Source organism: Triturus cristatus, chromosome 11 (assembly GCF_964204655.1).
Source record: "Triturus cristatus chromosome 11, aTriCri1.1, whole genome shotgun sequence".
Lineage (NCBI taxonomy): Eukaryota > Metazoa > Chordata > Amphibia > Caudata > Salamandridae > Triturus > Triturus cristatus.
The window spans coordinates 1,172,442,626-1,172,465,133 of NC_140594.1; the positions used below are offsets into that span (position 1 = coordinate 1,172,442,626).

General features: G+C 48.9%; 1 protein-coding gene across 3 annotated transcripts in view; it reads right to left on the reverse strand.

Annotated features, from left to right (window-relative positions):
- Positions 1 to 22,508, reverse strand: part of IL1RAP (interleukin 1 receptor accessory protein) — a 388,648-nt gene that overhangs the window by 339,159 nt on the left and 26,981 nt on the right. The window contains exon 1 of one of the 3 annotated variants that reach the window (XM_085635881.1): positions 8,105 to 8,238. The exons of the other annotated variants lie outside the window; for them this stretch is intronic. The gene's annotated coding sequence lies outside the window, so the exon portion shown is untranslated. Of the gene's footprint in view, positions 1 to 8,104; positions 8,239 to 22,508 lie in introns of those variants that run through there. 3 annotated transcript variants of the gene reach the window in all.

Genomic DNA, 22,508 nt, shown 5'->3' on the forward strand with positions numbered 1-22,508 from the left:
GGATCAAGGGACGCCGTTTATGTCCAGATTAATGAAGCAAGTATGCTCCATATTGAAAGTGAAACAAATACGCACGTCAGTGTACCATCCCCAAACGGACGGTCTGGTGGAGAGGTACAACCGCACTATTAAGACCATCCTACTGAAAAGTATAGATAGGGCCGGTAGGGACTGGGACCGCCAACTGCCTTTGGTCCTCTTTGCCATCAGGACACACGAACAAAGTTCAACCGGATTTTCCCCGTTCGAACTCCTGTTCGGACGACGCCCCAGGACTCTCCTGGATATGGCGGTAGAACAGTGGACAGAGGAAGAAGACGAAGGGAAATCCCTACTTCAGTACTCCTCCTCCCTAAAAGAGACCTTGTCCACCCTGTGGGAAGAGGTACACACCAACCTTGAAAAAGCACAAACGAGACAACAGCAACAGTATAACCGCCATGCCAAACTCAGGGAATTCGAACCCGGGGATCGTGTACTGATCCTTCTACCAACGTCCGATAAACTCCGCCACGTGGCAAGGCCCCTACACAATTCTCCAAAAAGTGACTCCTGTCACTTACCAAATAGACGTACCACATAAACTAGGTGTTGGGCAAATATATCACGTCAATCTTCTCAAAGCGTGGGAGGAAACCCAAAAGGAAGCATCAACCTCAGATGCCCCCATCCACCACATAGCCGTGGACAAACCGCTTGAAGTAACCTTTCCTCCCCGAAGACAGGAGGAGGACACTCCCATACAGCTAGGGCCCCAAGTCACAAAAAGACAAAGACAGTAGATCTCGTCCCTGTGTGCCAAATATTCCTCCGTTGCGTCAAAAGACCCCAGGGAGAACCACATTAGTTGAACATGACAGTCACCAAAACCTCCCAACCAGTTAAGCTAAAACCATATCGTATCCCGGAGGCTAGGAGGGAGGCAGTGAATCAGGAAGTGCAGGACATGCTGAAGGCCGACATAATCGAACCCTCCCACAGCGAGTGGTCTTCACCCATTGTACTTGTACCGAAACCGGATGGCAGCATCCGCTTCTGCATAGACTTCCGCAGGGTAAACGCGGTATCCCAGTTCGACGCCTACCCCATGCCGAGAGTAGATGAATTAATTGAGAGATTAGGAGAAGCCCGAGTGATGTCCACCATAGACCTAACAAAAGGTTACTGGCAGATCCCGTTGACTCCTACAGCCAGAGAAAAGACGGCATTTTCAACACCCACTGGCCTCTATCAATTTAAAGTACTTCCCTTTGGTCTCCACGGGGCCCCTGCTACTTTTCAGCGCCTGATGGACACCATATTGGCACAGCATCGCCACTTCGCTGTGGCTTATCTAGATGATATCGTTGTATACAGCCCTGACTGGGACACCCACCTACGACATCTAGAGGCAGTCCTAAAAATGCTAGAACAAGCCGGTCTTACCCTCAACCCTCAGAAGACAACCTTTGGTACCAACCACATAGAATACCTGGGATATGATATACAGGAAGGGTGTATTAGACCCCAAGTAAATAAAATAGAAGCCATCTCCAAAATAACCCGACCCTCCTGTAGAAAGAGCGTCTGTTCCTTCCTGGGGTTGGTGGGCTACTACAGGAGGTTCATACCCCACTTTTCTGAGATCGCCAGTCCTCTCACGGACCTCTTGACAAAAGCTCACACAGGAAAACATCTCCCGTGGTTTGATGCCCAAGAAAAGAGTTTTCAACAACTGAAAAAGGCCCTCTGTACAGCCCCTGTCCTCGTCTGCCCAGACTTTCAGAAAACATTTGTTCTCCAAACAGACGCCTCGGGAAGAGGCCTTGGGGCTGTCTTAACCCAACCTGATGAAGCGGGAGACTTACGGCCTTTGTTGTACCTCAGCAGGAAGTTGTTCCCTCGGGAACTCAAATACGCCACTATTGACAAAGAGTGCCTCGCTCTCAAATGGGCTATGGAATCCCTTCAATACTACCTCTTGGGACGTTCTTTTCTGTTGTTAACCGATCATGCTCCTCTCACTTGGTTAGCCCTCCATAAAGACTCAAACCCCAAAGTTTTACGTTGGTTTCTCTCGTTACAGCCCTTCACCTTTGAGGCCATACATCTACCGGGGAAACTCCAGTCGAACGCAGACTACCTCTCCCGATATCCTGTCCTTGAATGGCCCGATCGTCCATTCCCAAGGGGAAGGCAGTGTGACGGTGTACGTCCTTCCGATAGTGGCGGCGCCCAACCCAAGATGGCCGCCGCCAACATACCCGGAACTGCAACCAGCGGTCTAGCTAACGTCGAGGGCAGAGCGGAAGTGTCGGCAAAAGCGGACAACAGCGAGGAGAAGGGGCGCGAGAGTTGGAGAGAGAGAGGAAGCCAGCCGGTGAAGAGTGGAGAGCGTGCGGAAGCGAGGAGGAGGAAAACGAGACTGTCGCCTGGTGCAGCGGGACCACCCAGGAGTATCGACCTCCGGATCGGGAGGGAGCCGACGACAAAGGAATCAGCTCAAGGAGCACCGCGCTCGGGACCACTGATCTCCTGGAAACCAAGGAGACTGGGTCTCCCCTCGCCAAGGCACATGGGGGTCGTGGAAGCAGGCAAGTGACGGGCGTATGCTCATCATTATTACAGGGGCTGTGGACACGCGTGAGGGGTGCACCTAGATAAAGCACTAATACTCCCACACCATAGACACAGCACGAATACCAGGGTTTTGGTGACGGTGTGCACTTTCCCCTTCCCCTTGTTGTTTTCAAACGTGGCCACCTTCCTAAGCATTTTTTCTATTCTTTCCTTTCTGGGTCCTCGAGTACCAACCTCTGGACGGAGAATCCCCTGCCCGGGACGACATCATTAATCAAGAGGCGTTTTGATTCCCTTATCAGACTTTCCACCCGGATCCTGTTCTATACCTAGGGCATGTGTGACTCTAAAACAACGTTGCCAATAAAAGAAAAGAGTACCCCTTTCTAAAGCGGTCCTAGTTATTTCCCAAGCTAACGAAAGGGGAGGGAGAAGGGGGTCCAGAACAGGGGAACCAGTACACCCTGATATGCTATGCCAACAAGATTTTAAAGGCTCAGGTCATGTATGGGGGCGCGGCTTGGTTAGATAAGGACAGATTTTAGGTGGGCCAAGGTAGAGGACCCCGACATGGGTTGGGACCAAACGGAGGTGAATGTTTGGTTGGAAAGTGTAAACAATAAGACTACCATGAGGCAGCCCTTTCTGACATCCCAAGGAGGCATGGGTGAGAAAAAAAAGGGACGTTGGGCATTTAATCGAAAAACGTGCACCTGGGCCCCTGGGACATGCAAGTTCAAGCACGCATGTGCTTACTGCGGCCACCCCTCCGATCCAGAGTTTAAATGTCTCAAGAAATCTAAAGAAAAAGGGAGGGAATCTAAGCCTCCCCCTACAAAATGAGTAACCTACTCCGGTCAATTTAGGGAAACTGATGTTCTGGCTAAATCAGAACCCTGACAGGAAGGCAGACAGAATTTTGTACGAGGGGTTCTCTGCAGGCTTCCGCACCCAGCGCAGGGAGAACCACCAGTGGATTATTGTAAAAATGTATTGTCAGCGCGTATGCATCCAGAGGTAGTGGTGCTTAAGGAGCGCAAGGAAAAGGCACTAGGGCGAGTAGCAGGTCCCTTTGGGACGCCGCCACTTCCTGGGTTTGTATGCTCACCCCTGGGGGTAGTGCCCAAAAAAGAGCCGGGTCAATTCAGAATGATACACAATTTATCGGCGCCACAGGGTGCTTTAGTAAAGGACGCCATAGACCCGTCCCTGTGCTCTGTGACATACTCTTCTTTTGATGCGGCCCTACAGAGGCTGCGCGACCTAGGGCCAAACGCTTTGCTAGCAAAAACAGACGTGGAGTCTGCCTTTCGGCTTTCACCAGTGCACCCAGAAGACCATCATCTCCTAGGTTTCCAAGTGTATTTCCGGTATTATGACAGGTGCATGCCAATGGGTTGCGCAGTGTCATGCAAATATTTCGAGATGTTCAGCAAAATGCTACAGTGGTTATTTGTATTAAGAACAGGGCACAATGAGATCGTGCATTACTTGGATGATTTCATGATCAAGGGCCCCCTGCTTCAGAGAGGTGTGGGCAGGCTTTGGGCAAGCTGGTAGCTTTGTTTGAAGAAATGCGAGTGCCGCTGGCCCTTGGTAAGACGGTGGGTCCTGATACCAGCATGTCCTTCTTGGGCATTGAGATGGATACAGTGGCGGGGGAATGCAGGCTGCCGCTAGACAACGTCAGGGCTTTCTCACAAGCGATAGACGCTGCCTTAGCGGGTCCCAAGGTCACCCTGCATCAACTTCAGGTATTAGTGGGACAGTTAAACTTCGCGTTGAGGATCATCCCCATGGGCCGCCCGTTCGAGATCCATTGCTCGAGCCATGGCGGGTCTCACTCAGAAGTATCACCACGTGAGGTTACAAGCAGATGTGAAAGAAGACTTAAGGATTTGGCGTAGTTTTTTGAGGGACTTCAATGGAAAGGTAATTTGGCACGAGACGGCGATTTCCAATTCAGAATTGGGCCTGCTCACGGACTCCGCAGGCAGCATTGGCTTCGGGGCAATATTGGGGCCTCAGTGGTGTAGGGGCGATTGGCCAGCGGCATGGCATGAGAGCGGTCTGTCTAGGAACATAGCCTTCTTAGAGCTTTTCCCAATCATAGTGGCAGTGGAAATCTGGGCACCATTCTTTAGGAACAAGACGGTAATCTTTTGGTCTGACAATCTGGCAGTAGTGGAAGCCATCAATAGGCAAGGGGCTACTTGTAAGCACGTGTTGCGATTGTTGAAGCATTTGGTTCCAGCTTGTTTAAAACTGAATTTGGTGTTCAAGGCAGCACATATCCCCGGTGTAAATAACCAGACCGCTGACGCTTGGTCTCGCCTCAAGTTGCAGGAGTTCAGGAAGTATCACCCTCAGGCAGACGAACGGATGACGGTGTTCCCAGCATCTTTGTGGAAGATTGGAGTTCCGGATTAGCAGGGCTGGTGGGAGCATCCTTGAGTGAAAGCCCGAGACGGACATGCCAGCAGCAGTTCAGAGCTTACAGGATGTTTGCTGGGCCAACGAGCCGGTCCCTCCTTTTTTCCACCGAGACGCTTTGCGAGTATTTAATTGCACTTAGAAATCAGGGTAGACCGGCATCTTACGCCAGGGCGCGCGTAACGGCAATACGCTTCTTTGCGAAATTGGCTGGGCAGCAGGACCCTGGGGCAACTTTTGTGGTAAGAAGGGCTCTGTCAGGCTGGAAGGGGCAAAGAGACATGCGGAGGCCTTTGGATGTGAAGACGCTAAGGGACATTTTAGAGATGTTGTAACAGTCCGTATGCGTGTCTCTATATGAATGCATACTATTCAGGGCCGCCTTCTCCCTAGGCTTTTATGGGGCTTTCCAGCTGGGCGAGTTGGTGGGGGCGTCAAAAACGGATCACACAGGGGGGCCTCCAATGGCAGGACACAAGATTAGACCCAAGGGGTTTGGAGGTGGTACTAAGGAGATCCAAGACTGACCCGTTGGGGAAGGGGTCATTAATTCACTTATCCCCAGCTCCAGGGGATGTGGCGTGCCCCAATGCCAATATGGAAGCTTATCTGCTAATACGCCCCAGCTGGGGGGGGGCAGGCTCTGTTCATACATGAGCAGGGGGATTGCCTGTCTCAATTCCAGTTCAGGGCCGTGTTTCAACGGGCTTTCAACGGCCTAGGGTTGGATCCTAAGGGATATTCATCTTACTCCTTTAGGATAGGGGCGGCAACGCTCGCTGCAGGTGCTGGTTTACCGACGGAGACGGTTAAAAAAGTGGGGCGCTGGTCATCATCCTGTTTTAAGCGCTATGTGCGGCCTGAGTTACTTTGAAATGAAATTCAGTATTTAGAGTGGACCACGCTGACATTGTTTTTCTTCTCCCTCGCTATTAGTATGGGAACAAAAGTAATCTGGGTGTTGGGACACTCGTTCGTGCGGCGCGCCACGGTCCGGCTGCGGCAGAAGCGAGTGGCAAAACCAGTGGGGTTAAAGAGGACATCATTTTTATGGCGAGGCGTTGGCGGTCTGCGAATCCGGCAGTTGCGCCAACTGGTTGAGGAGACACGAGAACGCGAGGGACATCCGTCCCCGGATCTAATCATCTTGCACCTGGGAGGAAATGACATGGGGAAATTGGGTCGCATGGCAGTAAGAGAGGACTTACTGACCGAATTTGCCTGGCTGGGGAGAACATTCCAACGGGCCCGGATTGCGTGGTCATGCATGATCCCTCGCCGGACTTGGGCGGAGGGAGTCAGATCCCGGGCCTTGAATGTATCGGTGAGACGCCTCAACGGGGAGTTGGCCAAGTTGTGCTCCGGTCCGGGCCGCTTGTGCCATATTCCACAGACTAATAACCGGGGACCGGAGGTTTCACCACGACGGCGTCCACTTCTCAGACATTGGCACGGACATGTGGATCAGGGGGTGGGATCTGGTCATTTGTGCAAAACTTGTCTTTTGGTGGGGAGGGTGAAGGACCTGTGGGCCCTGGTCACCCTAGTGGCGGAAAAGGGGTCACAGAGCTGTGAATTTAGGGTAACCGGAGGCCCGCTGGCATACTCCCGAGGCCAGCACTGAGGGGAGAGACGGTAAGCTCTCTGCAGGGAGAATGGGGACACCGGCAGCTGGAGAGGCAAGGGCGACAGGTCACACGAGCCTCCTTTGGCAGCCTGGTGGTGAAGGGTGGGCCCCCCGGAAATAGACTGACAAGGACCAAGGGGTGGGGGGCTCACCACTCAAGGACGCAGGTGGGTTGCGCCCTGCGTGGTTCTCAATCGTTGGGGATTGAGCCAGGAGGCCCCTTAGTGCTGGAGGATATTAGGGATAAGAATATTGGGTTATGAATTCAGAACGCTTAGAAACATTAAATGTGGTTAGAATGAATTTGTAACCTGAAAAGTTATCAGTTATTGATTATCATGTTTATGAATATCTTGCATTAAACATGGCCTAATTTTCCCACACCTTGGAGTAGTGAATGGTTTGTGGGTGCTCAATGGGTGGAACGGGGTTGCTCGGGGGGGGGGGGGGGGGGGTCCGGCTTCTATCCGGAGCCTGCTAGATAGCGCCTTGGCCCCTTGCCCATTCTGCATGTTCAGAGAGAATGCCTGGGATAAAGGTGCTGGGGGATTTATTTAATTAACAGTGGGCTTACACGTAGTTACAACAGATCAGATACAGGGAGCATGGGGAGGTTCTGTGCAGCACACATCACAGGCCAGGAGCACGGTGGTTCTGTGCAGCGCAGACCAGATACAGGAAGCACAGGGGGTTCTGTGCAGCACAGACCAGATACAGGAAGCACAGGGGGTTCTGTGCAGCACAGACCAGATACAGGAAGCTCCCCTGTGCAGCACAGACCAGATACAGGAAGCACAGGGGGTTCTGTGCAGCACAGACCAGATACAGGAAGCACAGGGGGTTCTGTGCAGCACAGACCAGATACAGGAAGCACAGGGGGTTCTGTGCAGCACAGACCAGATACAGGAAGCACAGGGGGTTCTGTGCAGCACAGACCAGATACAGGAAGCACAGGGTGTTCTGTGCAGCATAGACCAGATACAGGAAGCACAGGGTGTTCTGTGCAGCATAGACCAGATACAGGAAGCACAGGGGGTTCTGTGCAGCACAGACCAGATACAGGAAGCACAGGGGGGTTCTGTGCAGCACAGACCAGATACAGGAAGCACAGGGGGTTCTGTGCAGCACAGACCAGATACAGGAAGCACAGGGGGTTCTGTGCAGCACAGACCAGATACAGGAAGCACAGGGGGTTCTGTGCAGTAGACAAGGCCTCCTCTTACACAAGAAATAAACAGATAGATCACCAGAGGTGCCATGGCAGGGAAGTTCACACAGCGATAGATGCTTTAAGAGTTGGAGAAAGTGGGCATTTGCCCCATGGAAAAAACACCTTCTGAGGGGCCCCTGAACACAGTGAAATTTGTGAATCCCACTCATCCATGAATACACCAATCAAGATTCAGTGGCGGCTGCAACTTAATGGGTTGGAGGAGCGGGGGTGGAGGGAAACAAAAGAGAATAAAAGAATTAAAAAACACTTACCTGCAGGCTGGCTGCTGCCTCTTCACCTGCTTCCAGGGGCAGGAACCAGGAACGGAAAGCACCCAGGCTTCCAGACTCGGAGCAGCGTCGCGATTGGTCTGAGCGCTCAGAGAAGGACTGGGGTCTGGGCATGTTCTTCATCCAACCTGTAGTACATTCAAAGTGCGCAGGACTGTTTGTCGGCCCGAGATAGCTGGGAAAACCGTCCTGCGCGCTTGAGCCAACCCCTCCTCCCCTGTTGGAGCCCGCCCCGCCCCTAAACAGACAAGCCACGGAAAAATGAAATGATAATGAAGTTCTTTTACTGCTCACAGGGCGGTGGGCGACGCTCCTCCGCCTTAACAGGGCGTGGATTAAAAAAAAAAAAAAAAAAAAAAAAAAAAAAAAAATGAGTTTTCCGAAAAAGGGCCTGAAAATAATATTGCCCGCACCCCCGATATTTTAAAGATTACACGGAGGTCACAAAGGGCCTAGAGCTCCCCCCTTAGGTCATAGACTGACATGGAGGTTAATCTGACTACCACCTGAGAGACATATGTTCACGCTGCTGTTCCGCACTCACGTTAGCACCGTGGGATTGTATCCATGCTCGCTCTGTTCCCGCAGCTCTTCACACAAACTGTGTGATCTCAGGCAGGTCCGAGCACAGCCGGAGGGGCAGCCTCCAGAGCCCCGAGGCTCGGGGAGTGCCGGAAGTGCGCTTGCACAACGCATAGTGCTACGTGACGTTGTAAGGAGTGAGTCCACCTGGGGAGCCTCGGATTGTACAGGATTTCACCAGGCGCTACTTCCTAGCGCTGGTGAGTCACATACCCCAGGCAGCGGCCCTCACCGGCCCCTGCGGCGGGGCTCTTGCACTACCCGGGACCAGAGGCAAGCAGTGACGCAGCCAGCAATGCTGAAGGGTGTGTACAGTGAAAGGGTTCTACCAAGCTTCACTAACACTACAGAGGCGCAGCACAGGTAACTGGGCAAGGTCCATCCCCAAAGAACAGGGACTTACAAGGAGCGGCGGCGCAAGCTTCCCTAACACACGGTACAATACAGGTAACAGCGCAGCGCACTTCCACCCACCGAACACGTACTGCATGCACAACTGTAGTGCAAGCTTTACTAACAACGGTGCACACGTCCCGTACACCAACCACGTACTACATGTACAACTGCAGTGCAAGCTTCACTAACACTACGGAGGCGCAGCACAGGTAACTGGGCAAGGTTCATCCCCAAAGAACAGGGACTGACAAGGAGGGCCGGCGCAAGCTTCCCTAACACACACTGGTACAATACAGGTAAAAACAGTGCACACCTCACACCGACCACGTACAGTGGAAATGCAAGCCCCCTCCCTCACACACACTGGCTCTCACGCCAGGTAGCCTCTGCCTCCAACCGAGTTCAAAACACCACCAGGGGTTCAACAAAAAACTCTGCAGCAGGTGCTTAAATTCCCTTATCCTTCTAACTAGCACACTTCAATGCAGTCTGCAGGCAACACACATTTGCTGCAGTAACCTAAAATGTTTTGCTGGAATAGAAACCTGTAAACTACGCTTTTCGACCTTTGAGAAGGTGCATTAACCCTACAAGCTAACATACAGATATACGGGTACGTTTGACCACGTAGTTTATACACAGGACTCCACGGGCACGATTTATTAAATTCATTGTTTTATTCAAATTAAACTCACATTGTACCAGTTGATAAACTGACATTCTAAGCTCTCAGAGCAGTTTCCATTGGTTCCACTTCTAGGATCAACACCACACGTCACATAAACATGTATACAATAAAAATATCCACCAGATGCATCACTTAGATCGGTGACGTCGATGGATGGATGGATGTATGCAATAAATCACAGAACAATTAATGAAGCAAGGATCATGTGGATACATAGAGAAAGGCCTTGTATATGGTATTCGAACAGTATTCAGAATCAAGTAGCGTGGAATCCCACCCAAGGGCTCAGTGCGCAAAGTGCGATTCAAGGGCTCAGTGCGCAAAGTGCGATTCAAGGGCTCAGTGCGCAAAGTGCGATTCAAGGGCTCAGTGCGCAAAGTGCGATTCAAGGGCTCAGCGCGCAAAGTGCGATTCAAGGGCTCCGCGCGCAAAGTGCGATTCAAGGGCTCCGCGCGCAAAGTGCGATTCAAGGGCTCCGCGCGCAAAGTGCGATTCAAGGGCTCCGCGCGCAAAGTGCGATTCAAGGGCTCAGGAAGGGCTCAGTGCGCAAAGTGCGATTCAAGGGCTCAGTGCGCTAAGTGCAATTCAACACCAATCCTTTTTGTTTCTCAGAGTAGCGGGATACTCGCCGAAAAGCACTTTGACGCTTCGTCAGGGGTAGTAAGCGCTATATTAATACAATTACACGCGACATATATAGGTCAATAAATAAATGCCAGATATGTGCATATAAAGTCTGTCGACGATTTTCCTCCTTATTTGATCAAATTATGGGGTTTCATTTCTTAATGCCCATAAAGTTCATATTGTGCGCCTTGTAATCAAAATGCATATATGGGGTTTTGACCCAGACACAATGCAACAGGTCATCACCCGGGAAAAGAGGAGGTTCGCCGAGCCCAGGAGGGGACTAGGAAACTGGAGATGAATACTGGGAAAAGTGCCCATTAGAGGGGTTTAAAATGAGACCTGGTCAAGGAGGAAAATTAAAAAAGTGAGATGCTTTATGATCCAGTTCAGAGTACTGGCCACACAAAACAGGAGACCAAAGAGGTGAACAATGAATTATTTCAATTAAAGATTGGAATAAACCAATTGAATTGAGAAGGTGGCATTCAAAAACAAAACAAAAAAAAGGTGCACAGGATAGACTGTGTGGGGTGTGTCTGATGCGGAGTCACATCAACAGCTGCAGAATGCATCTTTGGGTTGCACACGCTGGCAGAGTTCAAGAAGCAAGAACGAATTATCCATCGGATACAAACATTAGCACAGCCAATAGGTCTGGACTAGGCTACCAGCCTTTTGGCTGAGTCAATGCTTGTTTGGTCTTTGTTTTTGTAAAATTCTTGTTGGCAGGGCTGCTGGGCACGCCACGATGAATATATATTAGCTAAAAGCAACAAAAAACGTTTTTATCTAAAATAAAAAAAACACACATTGTCATGGTAGTAGTTGCACTACACAGAACAATTGTGTGTGTAAATGTGCTGCTTGTGAAAGGGCAGTAAGCTGTCACTCACAGTGAAGTTAGCCAATGGCTGAAGTGGGCAGAGCCATTAGCCCATGCTGTATGATGTAGAGGAAGAAGACTACTGTAAATGACACAGACCAATGGATGAAGACGGCCGACTGTTGGTCCGCTCTAAATAGACATATCGTTTTACAAAAATCAAAAAGGTGTTCCAAAAAAGTCCTTTCAGTCAGTGACCAACAAGTTCGTCATATTTTCAAGCGGATTGTTGTTGGCAGGCGAGTTATCCATTGCAGTGTCCCATTGGCATGTTTTGGGCAGACTCAATGATCCCCAATCAAAGCTGGCACCCCCAGAAGTCTGGAGAGTAGCCCACCCCGTGCCAGTCACAGCCTCCAGTGCAAGGAGGTGGACGCGGAAGACCGACTGTGTGGGTAGGGTGTCATCTTCCTTAGATGGACCAAGTCCTTGTAAAGCGGCCATCAATTAACTGCTCTCTCGAACAGCCGCTTTAACTGGTTGCTTTTAGGACAGATTTGAGCCACCAGACCCCATGGCGAGAGTTCTTGGACCCTGGAAGCCGAGAATCTTGGCCAGGTCCTTTCGAATTTGTACATCCAGCTACCAGGGACTGGGGCTGGGATTGGATAAAGGAACCCCATCAGGCCAGCACCAATCCTGCTTGGGTAGATGGATTCTACCTCCGTGGAGGTACCCGCTCCAACCTGCCCTTCCCACAGTCCTCATATCAGGACAAGCCCAGGCTCCACTGATCTTTCTCCCGCCAAAGTCCCAGAGTTCAATCAAGATTTATAAAGTGCCGCAAATCGCCCGTGAGTGTCTTAAGGCGCTCAAATCCCCTCTTCCCGTCAGGATTGTCTCCATCCAAATTCCCCCTGGAACATGGTCCTGGCCCCCACATCATGCAAACCCTTGATCTACTGAGCCCACCAGGCCTACTCAATGCTTACGCCTACTCCGGATGTACAGCGCACTCCGTCGTCTGGCCAGTATGTTCTGGGTATTAAATGTAAAAGAACCTCATTAAATTTCCTTGTTTACATCCAAAAACTCTTCACATCTGCAGCTCATGTCCAGTGCTGTTAGTATGCGGACCACCCCATCCCGCTCCCTCTGCTGAAAACTCCTCAACTCCGGGGTCTGCTCCACCTGTGCTGCCCCTACAACTCAACATACAACACGGACATGTCCCTTCTTTCTACTGCTCGCCAACTACTTCCACCATGAGCAATGTGCGTCATCCCATCTATTCTCATAGGACTTGAACTTGCTTCTGTTCATCACCAAGTGAGTACTTATATGTCCCTAATTGTATATATGTCTACATTACGAGGTTTGTATTCGTCTACAACACCTTACAAACGTTGCACTGAAATCCATCGGTTTCATTGCGCGACCAATTATTGCTCGGTTTACTCTACCTGGTGTTCGCACACCTTGCGTCACACAGCGCTGTGAAACCCTGTTCGGTGGAGTTTGCGCTTCATTAGACAACAAAAATACATAAAATAAAACAATGCAACTCCAGGAGAAGGTTTTTCAAAATTGCACCTATTGAGAGAAGCCGCGCATGACAATGCTGGGTCCAGACGGGTGGCCCACAGGTGAGGTGGCAGATACCTATGGCCCTCGATGCCAGCAGGAGTGGTTCAAGGGGGTACTGCCCACTGTGCCTCAAAATGTCACTGAAACCCCCATGCCACCTCACGATTAACGTAGACCTGGTTTTTCTGTGTTACATTTTTCCAGTTTATTCGGTCACCCCTCCTCAAGCAGAGGGAGTTACAACTCCTTACGGTTTCAGGTGTCGCGCCCACGCAGCTCTACAGCCGTTTTTCTGAAGATATTACTTAACACAGATTACTTTTAGGAGTTAACTTTAGCACTTACTAAGAGTGTACCAGAAACTCCACAAGAAAACAGCAAGGTATCAACAAATTCTCAGCAATAAGAAGCTGACATTGCATACTGTCAATCTGGTTCTGACCTCCTTGTGAAGCCAATCACAGCGCTGACCGTGTGAACCAACTTCACCCGCGACAAAGTCACAGATCAATAGGAACACAAAACAGCGACTTAAAAATTCAAAATGAATACAGAGTAATGAGGCTACAGCCTCGGTATCCAAAACACACCTCCGTCAGAAGGAATCTGACAGCCAGAGAAAACAACTGTCAATCTGGGGTGGACTTCCACTCGAAGGGGTACGTACAGCGTGGACAACATTAATAATGGCTATTAAAATTGTCAATAGCGACTCCTGGTTGAAATCTCTAGAGTAATCCTGGTCTTTACCTATTCGATTCATCACCCCTGATCAACATCCACAATGGGATGCCGCACAAGTAAACATGAGAGGCCCCTCAGCGTCCAATGCGCTGGACAGCAATAAACGCACGATAGAGGGCCTTACCTCTTAGAGCCGGGAACATCATCATACGGCTGAGTGCAAAGGGACATATATATGAGAAGGCACACTGAAACTTCGACTCACGTCTGAGGATTCGGAAGAATGCTAGTGGTCTCCATCCAGGATTGCAGAGCAGGTCGAACATTTCTGCAGACACTGACACCCAACAGTCTGTAGTTCAGAGGGATTTTCTCTTTGCGCTATTTACAGTTAAAAACCACTAGTGACCAGATCACGTTTGCTCTATAGATCCTGTGCACCAAATCGCTTCAAACTCCATGGCCAGGAGTCCTATTCGGGAATGTTACACAAGACCTTCTGTCAGGGGTATTTGCCTTCGAAGGCTGAATATTCTTCAGTGACCTATAATTCTTTATTTTTTTACAAGTCAACCGTTATACCCAAATCTTGTAAGGATTTAAAAGGAGCGCTCTCGTAAGCTTAACTGTGGTTGCTAATCACTTCCAGAATGTTAGTTATTCACTGTGGCATGCCTTCAGACACCAAAAGCCTATTGCTTTATGAAACAAACATTTCAAACCAATTCTCCTTTTTATGCGGAGTTTTTAAATTTGACGATAGACGTTAAAGTCTGGAGTACTTCTATTCAGATTTAACATAATCCAGAGGTCGAACAATCATAAACATGTGTTCAGACTCAGAGCCACTACCACATTATCCTGTGCTCTCAGTATGAACACATGCATGCATCTTGGAAGTCAGAACAGAAGTGTTACCTATAAGCCCTTTCTACAACACCAAAAGCAACACAGCGGCCATCTTGGTACAGTGATGCAAAGATAAAGTGCACACAGTCCCATTCCAAAATGTCAGTTCTGTGCTATGTATAATGCGTGGTCATATTCGAATGATACTGTACATGCGGTTTCAAGTCAAAGATAGCTTTATTCGATTTTAGAGTTAAAATCATAAAAGCACATTAAAAATAGATACAATTTAAAATACAAAAATAGAAATCGAAAAACACACAACTTAAGTACATCATGCTCGGGTATCTAACATAAAAACAGTCCCTAAAAAATTAGTTCATAGAAGATCTACACCGCATTACAAATTTTAAGAACTTAGATACGGCGTTAATAGTTATTTCATCTTCTAATAAAAGCAACTTTAAATACGCAGGTCTACACTGCCTTAGGCCCCAGGTCTTAAGGGGAATCAAATATTTCTTCCTTCCCCAGATGTAAAACTTGCAAAATAGAACACAATGTATTGATGATTGCATTGCAAGATCATCACAAGGACATTTAATTAAATTTGAGGACCAATCATTACTATCTGGAAATTTTATCAACCTATGATAGGTGCCAGTTCTCAATCGGGCTAGCAACATTCGGTCATAACTAGGATGGTCAGGAGACAGATAAAGCTGCAAGCCAGGGCCCTGCACAAGTAGATTATGTTGAATTACAGATGTCTTGCTTCTCTCCTCAAGCCATCGTTTGCTCTCCAGGAAGGCAAGGCAACTTTTTTTAAAAGCCTTTCTGGGGATCGCGGATAGCGAGTAGGGATATCAAAGAAGATTGGATACCCCATATTAGTCATAAACTCCTTTACATAAGAGATCCACTGAATATCTTTCCATCTCTCTAATTTAAGGCAATCAATCAAGATAGTTCTATTAAAAGCAGTTGCCTCTGAGGTCCATATCTTATGCCATAAGAGTATTGGGTTGATTTTAATGAGATCCGAAATATAAACCGAATCCAATTCCCTATGGCTGGTATATGTGGAGGTCGATTTGGGAACCGCTAACAAATAGCGCAGGAAAATATTTTCTTTTACTTGAATTTCCTGGCAATCGGCGATACCCCATATACCAAATCCGTATAAAGCAGTTGACATACATTTGGACTTCTAGATATCCATTAGGATACGGACAGGCCTACCCCCCAGTTTATTAGCAAACTGTCTTACTGCACCTACGGCACGGGCAAATGCAAGATTCCTAGCCCTAATCGCTGCTTTCCAAGTGCCTTTTTGGTTAAAAACAATCCCCAAGTATGAAAAAGTACTTGTAAGTCCTATCTTAGACTTTTCAATAAAAATATTACACGAAAGTTTTTTCTTTGATGAGCAGCACATGGAAAAAGTTTACCCTATATTTATTTTTAGACCCCTAGAACTCATTAAAATGGAAAAGCTAGTTAATGCCTTTTGGAGGCCCATTTGAGTTCTGGCCATGATAACCGCGTCATCCGCATATAGTAGAATGGGGACCGCTGTGCCATCAATTTGAGGGTAGTCTAGATCTTGTTTAATTAAAAATTCTGCCACGTCATTTATGTACAAATTAAAAAGGAGAGGTGCCAGATAAAGCCCGGTCGAACGCCTTTCATTATTGGGAACTTGTTGGTGCACTCACCCTTTTTGCCAAAACGCACCTTTGCCCCTGCCCCTCTGTATAATTCTTTAATGAAATTAAGAATATTTAAATCTATACCCAAACCTATTAGAGTATCCCATAAAACCTCATGGTTCAAACAGTCAAAAGCTGAACTGAGGTCAACAAAGGTCATAGAAAGGTTCCCTTTTTTTGCCACCATGTATTTGCCGTTTATTAAGGCGAAGTTGAGTCCTTGTTCAATAGTACCTAAACCGGCCTTAAAACCATACTGAAACTTAGAGAGAACATAGTTTTCCTCAGCCCACGTGTGTAATCTGTTTAAAATGATTATACCTGCCACTTTCATCAGAGAATCAAGTAGGGAGATAGGCCGATAACATTTGGGATCATTCCGATCTCCCTTTTTAAATATAGGCACCACTATGGCTTCCTGCCAAGTAGGTGGAAATCCCCCAATGTTAAAGCTATTTAACACATTGGTCAACAATGGAGTCCATAAGGAAATAGTATCTTTATATATATATATCAATAGGGACCGCATCAGGCCCAGGGGCTTTATTTCTTGCGCTTTCAAGTAGAGCCAATTCCACTTCACAGGCAGAGAACGAAATCCTCGGAGGGAATAGAACAGAAGGAATAGGCTCGATGGCTGCCTGCTGATTTTGGGGAATAGAGTTTATACTAAGCAAAGCATCTTTTTTATAAAGCTCGGTGAAATGATCCACCCAGGCTGATTCTTCAATAGCGAGCTCCATCTTATCAGAATTCCTTTCTACGAAGGTTTGTCAGATATTGGGTCCTGATTTTCCAGAAGAAAGAAATTAGAGGTAAAATTTGCAGAGGCCTCTGAAAATAGAAGATCTCATTGTTAAATGTGTCTCCGGGAAGTCTAATTGGCAGCAAAAAGTGAAGTCTTTGTCTTCTCACATAGGTGCCGTCAGAAATGCTTCACAGCGGCTGACAAGCCTTTGGGAAGAGTGTTGGGTGACATTTCTCTGGTGATGAATCGTGCGGCGCATACGGGGTAGGAGGCAACGCCAGGAGCTGCACTGATGAGCAGATGAGAGCCCCTTTCTTCAGTCATTAGAATTGGCCAACAGAGTTTTGTGCGGTGCAGTTATTTGCACCCATCATGAAGCCGACAGGCAGCCAATAAACATTTAAGACAGAGTGGCGGCAGTGGAAGGGGCGGGGCCTGCAGTGGTGGCTGAAAGGTCTGGCTTGGGAGAGCCTACTTTTCAGATTTAAAAAAGTCCCTTTGTGCATTGCAATGGGGGGTGGGAAAGACTAGAGCCAATAGAAGGAGGGGAGACTAAAGTACTCGTGTGGGCTGGTATAACATATAATTGACATGTCTCAAGCCAATGGCGAAAGGCTCCCGAGTCAAAGAAGCTAATGGCCGAAGGAGGTTGAACCAAAGACGTAAATTAGATTATATGTAGATTTATAGATGGTGAACAGCGAATTACGGGAAGGGTTTCTCTTCAATGTTCTGAGTGACAGCAGACAGACAAGGAGAGCGCCTTTACCGGATGTATGTCGTTACAACGCACACTTTTACAACGCATGCACTTACAACGCATTTTTTACAACGCAACATCCACTACAACGCATACCATTACAACGCATGTTATGTAAAAGTAGTTTTTAAAAATGCGTTGTAGTGTCATGCGATGTAATGGAATGCGTTGTAGTGGATGTTGCGTTGTAAAAATTGCGTTGTAAGTGTAGTGCGTTGTAAAGGTTGTTCCCCGCCTTTACCTGTTGCTGCATCACAGCAGCGAGTTACTGGATTTGAATCCAGCTGTTCTCTCCGGTGGCTCTAACAGAGCCATGCATAAAATATAGAATTATAGATGGCTAACAGGAATTACGTGGAGGTTTTGCAAGCACCATTCCACGTAAAACCACGAGAGGCTGAACGGGCTTGCCAGGGAGCAAGCCTTCTGCAGAAGGAGCGTGTTTATGAATCAGTGTGCCCCGGGGGTGCCTCTCCACCTCATGAGGTACAGTGACCACACAAAAGAACATAAAACGCACGACTGAGCACAATACAGGGTTTGTACTCCGGTTTAAATCATTCCGCCTGATGGGAGAGATGTCGGCATGCCGATTTGTAGTGATGAATACAAATCCAGTGCAACATTCAAACCCCTGGTGAGCCGCGGCCCGCCCAGGTAAGAGCGCTGGGGGTATTTTGACGGATGAGGGGAAAATGTTTATTTAATTTTCCCTTGTCACCGTCCGTCGAAATACCCCCACATTGCCCCACCGCTCTTACCTGGACGGGCCGCGGCTGCTCCTGGTTGAGCAGGGACCGTAATTTCAACCCCTGCAGAGCTCCGCAAGGAGCAGCCTCGAACCCAAAGCAGCCCTGGTGAAGGTCATCGGACCAGCCCGATACGGTGCAGAGCGCGTGCAGCCCACGAGCTGGACAGCTGCAAAGGGGGGCTCGGAGGGGCTGTCCCTCCGAAGGAATTGGGGGGAGATCGTGCACTCTACAACACATTTGTCATTATATATTAAATTGTATTAGCTATTAAGCATTGTGACTGATTACCTTACCGTGCACCAAGATACGACAATCTTTGCTGGGGCTCTTGAATGACTCCCTCACTATCACCCTCTAACACTGCCCCTTATCTCTCCATAGCTCCTCTCACATGCATTTCATTTTTGTTATAGCGCCTCTCATACCAATATAGGCACTTTACATTACACACACACACACACACACAGATACACCGAATCATACGTGTGTAAATCAGTGTTTAGAATCGGTTACATAACACAAAGGCGACTACAAGGTGTAGGATTCACACGTCATCCATACTGGTAGGCATGGTTTAAGAGTCTGGGGAAGCAAAAACTCTGGATTCAGAACATAACACTAGTTTGGGTAGCTATACATTCTCAAGTCCACCCTAACACCTTTTTTAGAAAGATCAGGATAATAAAAGGCTGGGAAAAAACAACTTTACAACCTGTACCATGCAGCTTGCACGCGGCTCCCTAGTGACCGGTCATCGCTCACTGTGCTAGATTAGGATTGTAATTTATGAACTGCAAAGTAGCACAAGGATCTCTGACAAAAGCAGGAACCCACTGAGCTCTGCACATACAATATTCTTTGCTATGCATGGTACACGTTCTTTGCAGCAGGCATATTAACCCTCTGCGCTACCTTACAGGATCCAAACCTGCCACTGGACAACATTCGGATCTCTCTCCAGCAGGTGCATGAATCCACAGAATTAAATGGACACTTATTGTTGCCTGAAAACTGCTGGACATACAAGGAACTTTGCAGTTCTTTTAAGGCTGCTGCACTGCTACAAAAGCGCTCCTACCTGACAAGGTAAATACCTCACCTGCGGGGTACCAGTATTGTCCGTGTCCAGGGAATGCCTCCACCCCATCCCGGGCACGAGCCCTTGCAGGGAGGCGCTAGCGCTCCCTGAAAACACAGCGCCTCCTGCGACAGGCCCTCCTCCAGGCGCTTGCTCCTCTCCGCACACAGGCCCCCCTCGCCGAGCTGCCATCACCCGCCGCGCCGCGCCTCTGGAATCCATCACTGGGGCCTCAGGGTACCACTTAGAAACCACTTGAGAAGGCCTCCGAGTCCATTAGCAGGACTCGCCATCTCGCGGCCCTGACAGGTCAGAGAGACGACACAGACGGAAGTGTCACTGGCGGGAATAAAGGCCACTTAGCAGATGAGGGCAGCTCCTGCGGCGGGGCCAGCCACCTCGGTGCGCTAGCGAGGGGGTTATGAATATGCAGGAAAGACGATTAAAAATGCAGCTGTGCAACTAAACAAAACAGCTGTCTTGAACACGAGCGCCTTGGAAACGCCAACAGGTCCTGTAGGCATACACCCTGAAGCATTCAGTAACACAAGTGCCATTTAAAACAAAATGACTGCCCCAACAGGGAAATTTGTTGCTGGACAGTAAAAAAAAAAAAAAAATAATAATAATAATCTAGAATAAAACAAAAATACGGCTGCCGGGGCGGGAGACTGAGGCAAGTGAGCATCGGGTCGTGGTAGCGGGTAGGATAACAAGGTGGAGAACCAAACGAGAGCAACACGCAGCATGGGAAGAGAGAAGCATACATGGATGAGAGCAACACGCATATGCCAACCCTCCCAATTCAGGCGGGAGACAACCGATTTGAAGGCTAGTCTCCCGCCTCCGGATTCCGGCAAGCAAAAACTAGGCCTGGGTGGCAAAATCCGTTCCGCTCGCGGAATTTCGGTAATTTCGCGTTCCGCGGAGAACGCGAAATTGCCCAAAATTCTGCTTTCCGCGACTTCGCGAAATTTTCTCTTGTTCGCGTTCTCAAAATGCGTGTTCGCGAGACATTTCTCCCCGAGCACGCAAACAGCAACTGTGAACAGGAAAAAAGCATCGCGAACAAGCAATTCCACGTGTTCGTGGAATTTCTGCATGTTCGCGGAGATTTTTTACCGTTTCGCAGAGATTTGCGTAACGCGATTACGCAAATTCCGCCCACCCCTAGCAAAAACCCGATTCCTCGGGGTTTCAGCTGACAGGCCTTGGTGTTGTGTAACGTGCTAATTCTAACAGCAATAGTCAGTGGCGATGCAGGGGCTCTCGAAGGGGTGGAAAACCAACAAAGCCTCTAACAAGCGAATGGTCTTTATAAGACCTGTGAAGTACTCGGGGGCGGCTGTGTGTGTGCCTGGGCTGCCACACAGGTGTGGGAGGGGGGGGTGGTGATATATACACTGTGACTGCCAGCAACCTGCCAGGCCAGTGCAGAACACTTGCATCGCCCTCTCTGCAGCCATTGCGTTCCATGCTTCTGAAAGGTAAGAAAAAACGTGCATTTGCGTTTCAAAATGTCCGATCCTGCAGCAGCACGCTTCCAAGGCACATACATGACAGTAACCCGACTCGAGGCCCCATTCTCCCGATATTTTTTTAAAGAATCTCCCTTGCTCTTCTGAAATGTTGGCATGTATGAACACGCAGCGTGGGAAGAGAAAAGTAGCTTGTGGATGAGAGCAACACGCAGCGTGGGAACAGAGAAGCAGCACATGGATGAGAGCAACACAGCATGGGAAGAGAGAAGCAGCACATGGAAGAGAGCAACACAGCATGGGAAGAGAGAAGCAGCACATGGAAGAGAGGGCAACAGGCAGCATGGCAAGAGAGAAGCAGCACATGGAAGAGAGGGCAACAGGCAGCATGGGAAGAGAGAGAAGCAGCACATGGAAGAGAGAGCAACACAGCATGGGAAGAGAGATGCAGCACATGGAAGAGAGCAACACAGCATGGGAAGAGAAGCAGCACATGAATGAGAGCAACACGCAGCGTGGCAAGAGAGAAGCAGCACATGGAAGAGAGGGCAACAGGCACCATGGCAAGAGAGAAGCAACACATGGAAGAGAGGGCAACAGGCAGCATGGGAAGAGAGAAGCAGCACATGGAAGAGAGAAGCAGCACATGGAAGAGAGAAGCAGCACATGGAAGAGAGAAGCAGCACATGGAAGAGAGAAGCAGCACATGGAAGAGAGAAGCAGCACATGGAAGAGAGAAGCAGCACATGGAAGAGAGAAGCAGCACATGGAAGAGAGAAGCAGCACATGGAAGAGAGAAGCAGCACATGGAAGAGAGAAGCAGCACATGGAGGAGAGAAGCAGCACATGGAAGAGAGAAGCAGCACATGGAAGAGAGAAGCAGCACATGGAAGAGAGAAGCAGCACATGGAAGAGAGAAGCAGCACATGGAAGAGAGCAACACAGCATGGGAAGAGAGAAGCAGCACATGGAAGAGAGAAGCAGCACATGGAAGAGAGAAGCAGCACATGGAAGAGAGAAGCAGCACATGGAAGAGAGCAACACAGCATGGGAAGAGAGAAGCAGCACATGGAAGAGAGGGCAACAGGCAGCATGGGGAGAGAGAAGCAGCACATGGAAGAGAGCAACATAGCATGGGAAGAGAGAAGCAGCACATGGAAGAGAGGGCAACAGGCAGCATGGCAAGAGAGAAGCAGCACATGGAAGAGAGGGCAACAGGCAGCATGGCAAGAGAGAAGCAGCACATGGAAGAGAGGGCAACAGGCAGCATGGCAAGAGAGAAGCAGCACATGGAAGAGAGAGCAACACAGCATGGGGAGAGAGAAGCAGCACATGGAAGAGAGCAACACAGCATGGGAAGAGAGAAGCAGCACATGGAAGAGAGGGCAACAGGCACCATGGCAAGAGAGAAGCAGCACATGGAAGAGAGGGCAACAGGCAGCATGGCAAGAGAGAAGCAGCACATGGAAGAGAGGGCAACAGGCAGCATGGGAAGAGAGAAGCAGCACATGGAAGAGAGGGCAACAGGCAGCATGGGAAGAGAGAAGCAGCACATGGAAGAGAGAGCAACACAGAGTTCAGTCAATAGAAACACGTGAGGCGCAGCAAGAAATACGTGC